The sequence below is a fragment of the Pezoporus wallicus genome, unplaced genomic scaffold (genome assembly GCF_028554395.1).
Source record: "Pezoporus wallicus isolate ANWC-B61680 ecotype Strahan unplaced genomic scaffold, APGP_CSIRO_Pwel_v1 contig_3181, whole genome shotgun sequence".
NCBI classification, from domain to species: domain Eukaryota; kingdom Metazoa; phylum Chordata; class Aves; order Psittaciformes; family Psittacidae; genus Pezoporus; species Pezoporus wallicus.
Genome location: NW_026641700.1, coordinates 7,548,283 through 7,562,030, shown reverse-complemented (window position 1 = coordinate 7,562,030; position 13,748 = coordinate 7,548,283). Strand labels below are relative to the sequence as shown.

General features: G+C 39.9%; 1 protein-coding gene and 1 long non-coding RNA gene across 2 annotated transcripts in view; one reads left to right on the top strand and one right to left on the bottom strand.

The window, feature by feature from the left end:
* Positions 1-9,632, top strand: part of LOC130607623 (uncharacterized) — a 40,815-nt gene extending 31,183 nt beyond the window's left edge. Inside the window, exon 3 of the long non-coding RNA XR_008974293.1 lies at positions 9,216-9,632. This is a non-coding gene — a long non-coding RNA (uncharacterized LOC130607623). The remainder of the gene's footprint in view (positions 1-9,215) is intronic.
* The window catches only part of JAZF1 (JAZF zinc finger 1), a 189,285-nt gene that overhangs the window by 135,165 nt on the left and 40,372 nt on the right, over positions 1-13,748 (bottom strand). The window lies entirely within an intron of this gene.

Here is a 13,748-nt window from a genome sequence, read left to right as displayed (position 1 = left end):
TTGGAGCTGTTCAGCCTGGAGAAGAGAAGGCTGGTGGAGACCTCATAGCAGCCTTCCAGTATCTGAAGGGGGCCTACAAGGATGCTGGGGAGGGACTCTTCATTAGGGACTGTAGTGATAGAACAAGGGGTAATGGGTTCAAACTTAAAGGGGGGAAGTTTAGATTGGCTATAAGGAGGAAATTCTTTACTGTTAGGGTGGTGAGGCACTGGAATGGGTTGCCCAGGGAAGTTGTGAATGCTCCATCCCTGGCGGTGTTCAAGGCCAGGTTGGACAGAGTCTTTGGTGACATGGTTTAGTGGGAGGTGTCCCTGCCCATGGCAGGGGGTTTGGAACTTGATGATCTTAAGGTCCTTTCCAACCCTAACTATTCTATGATTCTATCACATACCAGTGCTCTCCCATGAAAGTACTCGTCCACACAGGTCTGTGGAAGACCTTATACATATTTATATCCATACAATTTATTTTTGGAGTTATACCAATATGCATGCTTTTTATTGCCTTGAAGGTTACCTTTCCTTCTGAATTTCTTTCAAGTGTCTTTATCACTTTAATGCATCTTGGCAAACCTGCTACTTCCTGGTATTCTGAAATAACTTTGGAGTTTGAATACTCTTAAATTGAGAGACTGTTGTAATAACTAACAAAGGAGTATGTCTTTAATTCATGTCTATCTATCTTTTGATAACTGGAGTAAACTTTGTTACAAAGAATGTATTTCTCTGCACTCTAATTTTTAAATTGGTTTCAACAAAGGTGAAGTTGTGAATGTTCCATCCCTGGCATTTTTCAAGGCCAGGTTAGACAGAGCATTGGGTGACACTGTCTAGGGTGAGGTGTCCCTGCCTATGGCAGGGGGGGTTAGAACTTGATGATCTTAAGGTCCTTTCCAGCCCAAACCATTCTGTGATTCTATGCTTTTAATTATTTTATTAACTGATCCTGCTCAGTGATACTTTGGTTTTGATCCCTGGCATTTTATACCTAAAATAACCATCTTGTCTTTGACTTGAATATGGGTCTTTGCCTCCAAATAGCAACATCTCTCATCATCTGTCCTATTACTTTCGCTAATTCCACTCCCTTGTGAGCTTGTAACTCACAAGCTTCTCTGCCTGCTATTCCATGAGAAGGCTGTGATTTTTTTGTTTTACTCATCTTTTATTGAACAGTAAATAAAGCAACTTATTCTAAGAGTAAGCAGTCACTGACACACAATATGCAGACATCTGCCCATCTTAAGTTGGAAGAATTTTAAACTTTTACGAGGGAGAGGACATGATTCCACAGTTTAAATGATATGAATTCAAGACTCAGAGTTTCAAAAGCTCAGAACTTTCCTGCTGAGTCTCGAATTCATGTAATTTAAAGACGTTTCTGAAGAGGATACTTCAGAAATCCAGGCACTGAAAACTCAGTTTATGTTCAGGCAGGTACAAAGTTTCCAACTATTTATTTGATGTAGGGGAAATAAAAAACACACAGAAATTCACTCCTTATGCACACCAGCAGGTGCTTTCAGTATGCAATGGCACTGCCTATACCCATGCTTGATGAAAGCAGTGAGAGTCTTCATTTGTTTTTTTTGTGCACAGTATATCACAGCTGAAGGAGGTTATTCTAGTTTCTGAGACACCACATTAAGCCTATGGACATTGTGTTCCACTTAACTTGCACTGATGAATGAAGTAAGCTCCTTGTTTACCCAGCCATCAAGCAGAAAGGTTTGTAGTGTCATCTCACCTGATCATATTCTTATGTCCTACCCTGCTTCTATTCTGTCTCAGTGCCCCATATATAAAGGCAGATATAAAACACTGAATAGCATACTATCTCTCCACTAGATAGCAAATCCTGTATACGTGGCTATTATCATCATCATGGCTTGACTTCGCGAACAGAGATTTGGAAAGGGCTTTACCCACGCTTACTACAAGCGTGCTGATGACTAAAAAGGCCAATGTGAGCTGATGACTAAAAAGGCCAATGTGAGATAGGCAAATCCGGCTGCAAAAAGCACAGTGAAAGGTCTCCTTGGGTGGTATGGGTGGGGTGCGATTCTTTCTACGTTGTCTTTTCTCCTCGAGACTAGTTCTGCGTGAGTTCTCAAAGGAGTCAACAGCATTATGTATGGTGTGTCTCCAAGTCTCATGACTGGAGGCCAAGGTGGACCACTGATGGTATTCAATATGGCCAAGGCTAAGGTATTGTTTCAGGGAGTCCTTATGATCTCTTCTTTGGGGCACTTCTCTTGCGGCTACCAAGGGCAAGTTCACCATAAAACACAATCTTAGGAAGGCAGTGATCCTTCATCCTAGAGACGTGCCTGCCAGCACAACTGCAATTTCAGCAATGTGGCCTCGATACTGGTGACCCCTGCCTGTTCAAGGACAGTAACAGTTGACACATAGTCAGTCCAATGGACGTTTAGAATCGTACGGAGGCAGCGCTGATGAAAGCGTTCGAGGAGTCGCAGGTGATGGCAGTAGATGACCCATGATTCAGCCCCATATAAAAGAGTAGACAGTACAATGGCTCTATAGACACTGATCTTTGTACTTTTCTTCAGGTGTTTATTGCACCAGACTCTTTTATGGAGTTTTCCAAAGGCTCTATATGCCTTTGCTATTCTGTTGTCTATCTCTTTGTCAATCATGGCATCTGAGGAAATATTGCTTCCCAGATAGCTGAATTGCTGAACTGACTTAAGCTCTGACTCGCCAATGGTAATGTGGGGATGATGGTAATCTTCTTGTGGTGCAGGTTGGTAGAGAGCTACTGTCTTCCTCAAGCTGACTTCCAGCCCAAAAAGCTCAGCCGCCTCCGCAAAGCAAGATGTTAAACACTGCAGAACTGCTTCTGTGTGGGCAACAAGGGCAGCAGCATCAGCAAAAAGCAGTTCACGGACAGGATGATTTAGGGTCTTAGTGTGGGCCTTCAGTCGCCTTAGATTGAATAGGCTACCATCAGTACGATATTGAATATAAATGCCATTTTGTTCATCAAGATCTACCATAGCCCTTTGGAGCATAATGCTGAAGAAGACAGTGAATAAAGTTGGTGCGAGAACACAACCTTGTTTCACACCATTGGTTATTGGGAAGGGCTCAGAGAGTGCATCGCCATATCTGACTTGGCCTTGCTGATCCACCAGCATAGCTCCCAACCTCACAAGGGCACACAAGCTCTTTCCCCATGACAAGGGGGTGTCTGCAAAAGGGGTGGCTATTTTTTATATATATATACACACATACTTACATAGGCACAAATACACTACATGTATGCATATATATGTACACTTAGACATGTATCTATATTTACAGACATCTACACATGCACACATATTTGTTCATAGGTAAATGATTACTTCATAGGTAAGTGATTACTTCATAAACCCTATGTTTTCAGGACACCATGAAGAGAATTACAGAAACACAGATGGCATTTTATGCACTAGGACACAGTATTCCTGTGCACGGAGAGGCTGAACAAAGGACATAATGTAAATGCAGAATCTTAGAAAATATAGACTGAGGATTCCTAGTTTTAGTATTTCAATAACTTCCAGCTTTTGCAGAGGTATCATAAAACTGAACTTACAGTTCAAACATTGCGTAGGTATGTGTGTGTGGAGGAAAGTCAATACATTAGGTATTACAGTTTCAGAAATACAGCTCACAGTAGTAGCATTACTCATTTCATCAAGGTCTGGCTGCCTTGCAAACATTAAATCACTAGTGCTTGTACTTTTGCAGGCAGTTAAATCAAGCTATACAACAGCAGAGGCACAGAATTACCCAGCTCTGTTGTGCACAAAGCATAAGGCACAGTCAGATTTTCTGTTACTGCAGGAAAACAATGTTAAATGTTATGTAAAGCTATTCCCTACTTATCCTCCATAAAATACAGCTACTGCTTAGACTGTATTAACTGCTGTTAAGTTCAATCAAAGGGATTAAAGAGAGGACAGTCAACTATTTCCCATGCAGACGTGTGTTAGACAGGAACCACTCCTAGTATGAGAGTAAAACCCTGTACCGGCATTCATCAACTGACTGATACTAGGCAAACAACCACTCTAAGCCATATTTCATATTCAGTAAGGAAGGGAATTTCTGTTTTTCTATTTTAACTTGCTAAAAGGCACAGAGGGCTGCCTCCTCTGACAACTTCCTCCTTTCTGCCACTCAGGAAAACATCCCATCTCTGCATCTGACAAGCAGCAGTTTGGCAACAACCAGAGAGGTGGCTATACAGCTACTGAGAATGAGTTATTACAGCAGAATCTGAGCATATTTCTCTGCAGAACTCCCACACTTTATCTACTTTGGAGCATGGAAGAACTGATAATTTGCCAAAGCTACTTCTACTTTTCTGCTGCTTTCAAATGTTTTTCCTGTAATTCCTTTCTTATTTTTGTGCCCTCCTGCACTGAAAATATTCTAATACACAGTGACAGCACTTAGGGCTGATTAAAGTGTTTGCAAGTGATGACAAAAATATGCTCAAAGGGCAGATGGCTTGCAAGGACAGATCAGCAAAAGAGAAGGAAAATAATTTATGAGCAGAACCTACTTTAAATTTGCAGTAGAATCATTACCTTCACCATCCTCAGTGCATCAGGAAAGCAAATTGTAATTACAGATGTGACATAGCTCTTGCATATTTAAAATCCTCAGTAATTACTGCAGTGAAGGAAGTCAAGTCAAATGCAGCAAGTCAATTTTTTTTTCTTCCACAGAAATAAAAGAGATTTAATATTACCCTTGTCTAAAATTCATCCAATTCTGTAATTTAATATTTGTTTAAATGATATTAGGCTTAAAAAAATAATAAAAATCTGACTCCTGCACTTTAAAAAAAATAATCGCTTTAGGGAGACAAAATGAACTTTTAATGCATGCTCTTTTTTCCTTTTTTCTTTTTAAATGGGAGATTGATAACACATTTTCAATCTAGGCACTACGCCTGTGGGCAATGTGCTGGCTTCAACAATTCTCCAGCTACTACAGCCCTGTTAGGCACTGTGCCAGACAATGCCTTATCCAGAAGAACTAAAAACGGACTGTTGACTTCAGCTGTAGTCTTGCCCAAGCTAGGCTCGTAGTACTGGTTTCAAGACAATCCTGTGGGGTACAGCCTGACAGTTCCTGTCAAGGTCAGGCTCTCTGCATCAAAAAGTAAACAAGCCACACGCTTCATGAGCTCCAGTGAGGTGCAAAAACTTCCCATGAATTCATCTCCAGTGGCAGAAGAAATTTTGACTGAAATGAAAACATGAATGAACACCAGAGGATCAGTATGGGGTGGAACATTGCTTGGGAACTCCATTCTTTGATACTTAGCACAGCATCAGTTCCTCCTGAATACATGTCTGTGCTTAGAGCGCTCCTCACCTCTCCATCACACTGCTGAACAAAGTAACAGGTTCCTTCTAAGGAACCAAAATGAAGATAACCAGTCTGTAATTCCTCCTTTCAGCCTTTTAACAGGTAGACAGTAAGTTGGGCTTTTTTCTAGTTTCCACTCACATCTGTAAAAATTCCTGAAATGGGTGACAGTGGCTTAGAAAGCATGAAGTACTTCCCTGTGGAAATGTCTTTAATTGCATTCATAACTTGCTGCATAAAGAGTTTTCATTAAGAGTTATGATTGCTTAATGTAAGACAATCATGTATTTTCAAGCCACTAATGCCACAGATTTAACCAAAGATATGGCAAACCACAACTTGATCTATAAAATCCCTGCACAAACTAAGTTCACTTTCTACTCCTTTCTCCATCTTCATCTGAAAAACCAGAATTTACCTGGGGAGGCATCAGAGGTTTTTTTGTTCCTTTAGGTAGACCTTGAAGTCAGACTGTGCAAAAAAACATTCTGTCTGCACCAAAACCCAACCACTGGAAAAAAGTATCCCAGAAATAGAGAGCATATATCTACTTTTGTTATCTACTTTGCAGCCTACTGAGGCTCAGAACAGGCAATGAATAATGGAGGAAGCAACAAGCAAATTAAAAAATCCTAATTAAGTAAAGGATGAGCCTGCAAGTTTTCCAGCCCTTTGCTTTTGGTATCAATGAATCGCATCCAGATTTGAAATTAACTTGAGCTCTTCAGTAAAAATAGTATCTTCCTTTAGTACCATGTGCTTTCTAGGTTTTTTTTCTACATACTTCACGTGTTTTGATCTGTGCTGCTGTTTCCTTTTTTTTTTCAACAAACAAACCTGGAAAACCTAGTGATGAACTGCTTATGAATTTACCTAATCTAGGGTTTATGTAAAGGCACAGGCACTTTTGACATTTAAAAATTAATTTTAAGCCTTAATGTGACAATAAATGCTTTGAACCACCAGCATTAACAACGCCATAAAGACAAAGCTAACAGATAAAATAACAGTGAGTTGGTAAGGAATGGGAGTGTCTCTCCTAGTATTAAAAAAGGAAAAAACCTCCGCACCCTCACATAATGTGTGCTAATGACAGACCTGCTCTGACTAAAAAGACAGAGTTGACATGCTTAAAGTACATGTTTAGGATCCTAGACTTGGCTTAACTCAAACAGCTTTGATTGGATGGGGTCCCTCAACAGTATTAAAACTGCTCTAATTGCATTCTTCAAGCCAGCTGAAGGCTGACAGCTTCCGCTCTCCCGCTCGCTATCAGGGCACATCAAGGACTTCTGTTACGAGAGGAGCACCTGGTCCAAATTTATTTCAACGGCCCAGAGCAAAATGGGAAGGTGCTTAATGTTCAGCCACAATAGTGACATTTTTACGATACATCCAAAGTTCAGAAACAAACAAATGAAGGATTTGAAAGGCGTACAAACAGAAATGGTGACAATAAAAATTCAACATTAATATATCAATTTTAAAACATATACCACCCATATTCTGGAGGGCAAGGCCAAAAGTTCAAGGCAGAGAAAAGAAGAAATCTGTATAGCTAACTTGGAAGGAAAAAAAAAACAAACCGAAAAACCCCACACCTTTCTATAACTTTTTGAAAGAAATGCTGACCCTTTACTAAAAAGGGCGTATTTAATTTCATCCTAGGTGAAATTAATACTACAAGTAGTACCACTCATTTCACCCAAAATTGGTGACACATTTCAGCTTTAGCAGAATAACAAGCAATATAAACATAAAGCTTTTCTACTTTAACGTTTCTAGTTTGTGCCTCTCTTCCTGCCTCAATGTAGAAAAATCAAATTAACTGGAGGGGCAGGGGGAGATGCACACAGGTAATATTGTAAAATCTTCATATCAGTAGTGAGAGATGAGCAAAATTTATTACGGTGTTAAAGAGTCTTGAATAATTTTCCTCAATCTCTTTGAAAAATACCATTGCTGTTTTCAGTCGAACCTTACGAACATGACACTCCTGTTCAATTCAAAATTAGGCCAATTTTATTTCTGCACCTACAACTGAATTAAAATTACAGTCATTATGTAAATTTACAGAAGACTTCTCATGCACAGAATGACAGAAGATCAGACACTGTTCTATTATTTTTTTAATTTCAGAAATTGAAATGCTGAAATTGCTTCACAGTAGTCAGGGCACATCACACAGTATAGCAAACTCACAACTCTGCAATGACACAGGAAGGGTCAATTAAATCTTTATAAATAACCACATTTAGGAACAATTTTAAATGTGTGTTGCCTAAACAAGAAACAAATTATTCAACATTACGTAATTCCACACTATTTATAACAAAGATCTGAGTTCTACACCTTGGAAATTTCTATTCAGGTATAAGAATGTACTGAAAGATAGAAGGTAAATTCTTTAATCAGTAAACTGGCTTTTATACTGCAGTAGAAAGCATCTATTTCTTCCTATTTGGCAATTACTGGCTTACTTTCCAATCAGTATGTATGGCCAGATTTGCTGCCTCATATGAAGTTATTAGCATGCACACATGTGCTATATTTCTTTACCAAATAGATAAAAGTGTAATTTAGTAACTGACAGAGAGAATCTGCAGTACAACTGAAACTACTAAAAAAAAGACCTCGTTCGAGACAGACTGAAATACATAACTACATCGGTAAAAATACACCATCTTTAAAAATAAATCCCAACAGATTTATGGAACAGTTAATACTGTAATTTCTTGTCATCTTAAGATTACTGCAGCTCTGCCTTCTCATGCAATTTCCCCTCTATTCTGCATGGTGAATTAGAGAACAATGCGCAAGCACAGACTTTTCTTGACAGCGTCTGCCGATACCAGTCATTAGTATTGTCCTGGATGTTGTGCTTGACCAGCAGCATACTTCACAGAAACATTTTCTTTCTGCTTGCTTCCTATTAACTGGGACAAACTTCCCTTATGTGTCTCTCAAGAACAGCCTTGCTTTTCCTTATTTGACCTACAAAACACACTGACATTTTTCAGACAGGAATTTTTAGTGTACTGACAGATGTTTTCTTTTCACTGAATAAGCAATGATTTTTACTGAGAATCAGCCGGTCACAGCATTTAAAGACCTTTAAAAATCCAAATTCCAACCTCATTCTTCCACAAAGATTCTAATGACTAAACAGTATTTAAAAGAACAATAAAAATCTCATGGGGAAAGCGGGAAGACACGTCAGGAGAAACGGATGGACAGTGGAAGAAAGAGTTAACAAAAACTGCAGTACACCTCAAAATGAGCTATAAAGGTTCCATAATGAACCTTCTAGTCCTGAACTATCTCTCAGGCGCATTCACTTACATTTCTTTATGCTGCCATCTCTCACTGCAAGTATAACAAGAAAGTTAAAACGTAATTTTACATGTAGGTATATCACCTCAAATTAGCAACATAAAATTACTGACATTTATTCTAAAGAAAGCCCTACTGGCTAGAGGTAAAATGCTGAACTAGCATCTGTCAGTACTGCTAATTGAGGTAAGGTTGGGAACTGTAAAGTACCATTAAAGGAGTAAAATAATACCAAATGGAAATGATGAGAAGGTACAGTACCCTTCTGACATGCTAAATTATTATCCTGATTAAAGTAGCTAGTATGTTTGACTCTTAAAAGTGCCATGAACAGTAATGTGCTTCAGAATTGCAAGGAACATTCTTACGGGCCGCAGTACCTGAAAAAACAGGTTAACAAATTCTTGCAATATAATACCCATAGATTTGATGTGTTTTTAATGAAGCGTTCCATCTTCTGTATTTTTAAAAAGCATATATCCTTTTTAGAGAAAAAGCATGAATGCCACATTTTTACCTCCAGCCTCAGCAGTTCCACCTGGTTCTCTGCAGTCTAAGTTTAGAGCAGATCTTTCGACTACAAGCTGTTTGCAAGATTCTTGCCATCATCTTGTGAATGGATGACAGTGGATAAAATCCAACACTGGACTCAAAAGTAAAACAATTATATGTAGGAGTATTAACAAAATTTATCCAACTTCATCTTTTTTTTCTTGTTTGGCATCTCTACCCCTTTGACAGCGTAGTATAACAAAACCTGTAGAGCTCTGTCTGTTCATTTGGGAACACAGCAAATTTTACTGTGGCATGTAGAAGTCTTCTAAAAAAATTCAGTTATGAAACAGATGTTCCTTCTTCCTTTACCAGGAGGAACAGCAGGGGAAGAAAAATCAAAGACTATTCTGATCTTCATACTCTGACCTATGTCTACAATTTGTTGCTAGCCACAGCTTTTAGAAAATTCACACTTACAAACCACCAGTAAACATGGTACAAAATAAAGGCAATATGAAGAACATTCAAGGATGAGAAGGACTGTATTACATTTACTTCTGTGTGACTAAGCGTGTTAATTTTCAGCAGCTACCTGCTTGTTGAGAAACATGTTGAAACTTGAAGGTAGGGCAGTCACAAGAATATGCCTACTCTGCTTGAAAATACTAAGTTGTGCCAGTTTAAAAGCAAACATTTATGGCCAGATCCTATGGGATTTATTTTTGCAGTCTGCTCGCATGAGGGAAAAAAATACAGTATACATTTCTAGCTTGCTAAAAGCTTTCATTACAGCACTAGTTGACAAAGAGAAAGCTCATGCCTTCTCCTTCACCACAGATAAACTGACAAATGTCACATTGTTTAACATTTGGACATACTAAAATGAAGCCAAATAGAGCATACTGGAAGCTGAAAACACTTTCCAGGCTCAGTTACATGAAACTTTGTAGGTCTTCCACAGAATCTTTAACCTCATGAAGTTCAACAAGGAGAAGTGCAAAGTCCTGTACCCTTGGAAAAACATCCCCATGCACCAACATATGCCAGGACCACTCAGCTGGAAAGCAGCTTGGCAGAAAAGGACCTTGGAGTCCTGGTGGACACCAAGGTGAATATGAACCAGCAGTAGGGCAATAAGGCAAATGGCATCCTGGCCTGCATTAGACTAAGTTTTGCCATGTTAGGTCACACCTGGGGTACTAGGTCCAGTTCTGGCTTCTTTGGTACAAGAGAAATACAGACACACTGGAGAGAGTCCTTCAAAGGAATGCTAAGATGATCAAGGGACTGGAACATCTTTCCTATGAGGAGGGGCTGAGAGAGCTGGACTGCTCAGCCTGGAGAAGGTTCAGGAGGGTCTCACCAATGTGTATAAATACCTGAAGGGAGGGTATAAAGGTGGATTCAGGCTCTTTTCAGTGGCGCCCAGTGGCATGAAAAAAGGCAATGGACACAAAAATGAAACACAGGAGGCTGTCCGAACATCAGGAAACACCTTCCGACTGTGGCGGCGACTAACAGGTTGTCCAGGGAGTCTCCAGCCTTGGAGATATTCAAAAGCTGCCTGGCCATGGATCTGGGCAACTGGATCTAGGGGAACTTGCTTGTGCAGAGGGGCTGGACCAGCAAACCTCCAGAGGTGCCTTCCAACCTCAGCCATTCCATGATTCTGTAAAAGCTTCAAAATTTTTATGTGCACTTTACAGACACCAGAGTAGTATTTCCATATTATAATGATCTGAAAGTCAGGTTTTGTGCATGTATGCACATATGCACACAAACATCTTCATTCCTTTTAAAAGATAAGACAATCAGGATTTAATTATTTTGCCATTTCAAGAATTTCACATCCCAAGGCCTCCCAAAAAAACCCCACCTAGCTTGAAAAGTCATGGTGAATCTACTGCATATGAGCAGTTTCTGAGAGGGGAAAAGGACACTGTTATTCCTGAGTTAAGAATGTCAGAATAGTCCATCAAGCTAATGAAGGAGTTGCCTGCTGAAAAAAGTCCCCAATTTAAGAAAAAGAATAAAGAAAAGCCTCAAAAGCCACCAAAGTTCTCCCCTGAATTTTGTCAGCATTCAAGTGACATCCATACTTCAGAATTAACAGAAATGTACCAGTTAACTGGGGCATTAAAGCAACCTCTGTAGAGCTGGACAGTTTGTAAAGTTCATTAGCACCCAGATTACCTTCCTACAGACTCTTTGAGCCCCTCACAATCGTCTGAAAGATCATTAGATTCTGACACATCGTTCTTATATATCCAAATGACCTTTCAGATATGCTCTTCAGGTTTCACTGTTAACACTGCATGCCAAATGTCACCAAAATTTTTTCAAGTTAAGTGTCACCAGAAGACATTTTGACAGGCCATTTTGTCACTAGATACAGCAACAGAATTACGTTATGCTGGAGGTGAGGAAGGGAGTGAAAGAGAGAAAAAGCATCTGATCCCTAGTCAGCGCAGCGTTACTTTTGGTATCTTGCATAGTTTGTCAGCATATACATGGTGCTTTTTTGAGGAAGGAGAGGCCACTACTCCATATAGCTGAATGCTCCTGGCATCCTCAGTTTTGCAGGGCATTTTAAGAGGTCAAGAGAGCTGGAGAAAACAGGCAGCATGGGCTGCATTAGAGGGCAGCTCCCCAGTTATAAGTACTACCTAGGGTCCCCAAAAGGGCCAGCTTTTCCCAGAGTAACCAGTTTCAATGAGTGCAGCCTGATACACCGCTTTCCAAGACCTCACATGTACTTTGGCACATGACCACAGAATAATCTCATCTCTTCTGAGGCGCAAGTTCAGCTTACACCCCATCACACAGCAAAAAGCAGGGCACACACCACACGGTGCTCCAAGATTGCCAGAATGAACACAACCAGTCCTGTACCTCTAGGTGCAAAGAAGGCAGGCACACTAATACTTCAAGAGGATTAGGGGAGACGGGAAAGAGAAGGGGAAAGATGCACTGTTTCATCTTTACAAGTCTGAGTGTCCATCCTTTGACTAGCTAGTCTTTTCCTTCTGAAGAACTTCATGGAACAAGATAACCCAATTCAAACAAACACCAGAAAAAGTCTGCCATATTTTCTGAACCAACTGGTACAAATGAAAACCATGAGAAACTGAGTGTGAATGAGCAAACCATCAGAAGACAGAAACCTATACAGCTTCGACAGCCAAGAACAATTTGCCATAAAAGGAGTTCCTGGTAACTGCCAGAAAGCTGAAATATTTCTAAGAATTATTCAGCAAGTGAACAAGTAGGAAACCTTGGGTCAGGACCACTTTCTAATGCTTACCTCTTTCCGCTTTGAAATTGTCGTCTTTTATCAGCACCATGAGCACGCAGGGCTTACAGAGGAAAAAGCTTCCCTATCCTTAGGAGCATGGCTGTGCCTTCAAATGGGCTTCAGCAGCATTTGGGAACAGTTCACCTGACTACCACCAACGTTACAGGGTGCTCACTGCACTAAAATAGTGTCAGAAAAATGTGAGATTCCAGAGAAGCTGGACTTCTCAGAGCCATACAACTCATGGTGTTCATTTCCTATTAGACAGAGAGCTTACCAATGGAATTTTAATGAACAGTCATGACCAACCTGCTGGACAAGCAACATAAAACAATCTTTTCATGCAAACAAATTATAACATTATAGGACTGCAGGAAATTTCACATCACACACACTGAACACATGAACTAGACAGTGGTGCGTACGTGTGTGTGTCTGCTCTACATGCTACCTGTCAAAGCAGACCGCCTACAGCTTAGTCAGGAAGAGGCTTTAAAAACCTTGTGAAAATACAGATGATAAAAGAACTAAGAGGGTGGTACAAAGTAACTAGCTTCTCCAAATAAATACTCTGCACAGCTGTAAACTACATTTCGAGTTCCTGGGGAAGCAGGAACAAATCCTTAGATAAAAACCACATCTATTTAATGAATAGATACGTGGGAGCAAAGAAAGGGCTGACATTTCTAAAGCAACAGACTTAATGGTGCATGGAAGTATTTAATTCCACATTTTCAATTACATTTCCTGGCTTTCACTGTATTTTTTTGGTTACAATGCAAACTGCTTAGCCTATTTGTCAGGGTTTGGGAGTACACAAATCTGAACACTCTGAAGCCATAATGTAAGTCTGCAAAACTGGGTTGACTTTATTCCATCTACAAGCTTTACCCACCCAGGAAAGTTTCCAGAAACACAAGCTGAACCTTGAAGTTTGTTAGATGCTCTTTCCCAGGCCTTTATAAACCAAAAGCAATAAAACACTGTAGGCAAAGCATTCTGATCTTAGACACCACGTACAGTACTTACAGCAACCACCCTATGGAAGTCTTGTTATTGCTGCCTATTAAAAAAAGAAATCTGAAAACCAGAAAGTTAAAGCCTCACTGCTGTGGAGTAAAAGAATGGCCTTTTTATGGTGTGCTACTGCTGCCTTAAGGGGTAAATCCTGTTTAGGGCAAACCCTAGGAACAAAAAAGCCCAGCATCACTGTTGTATTAAACAGATCCCTC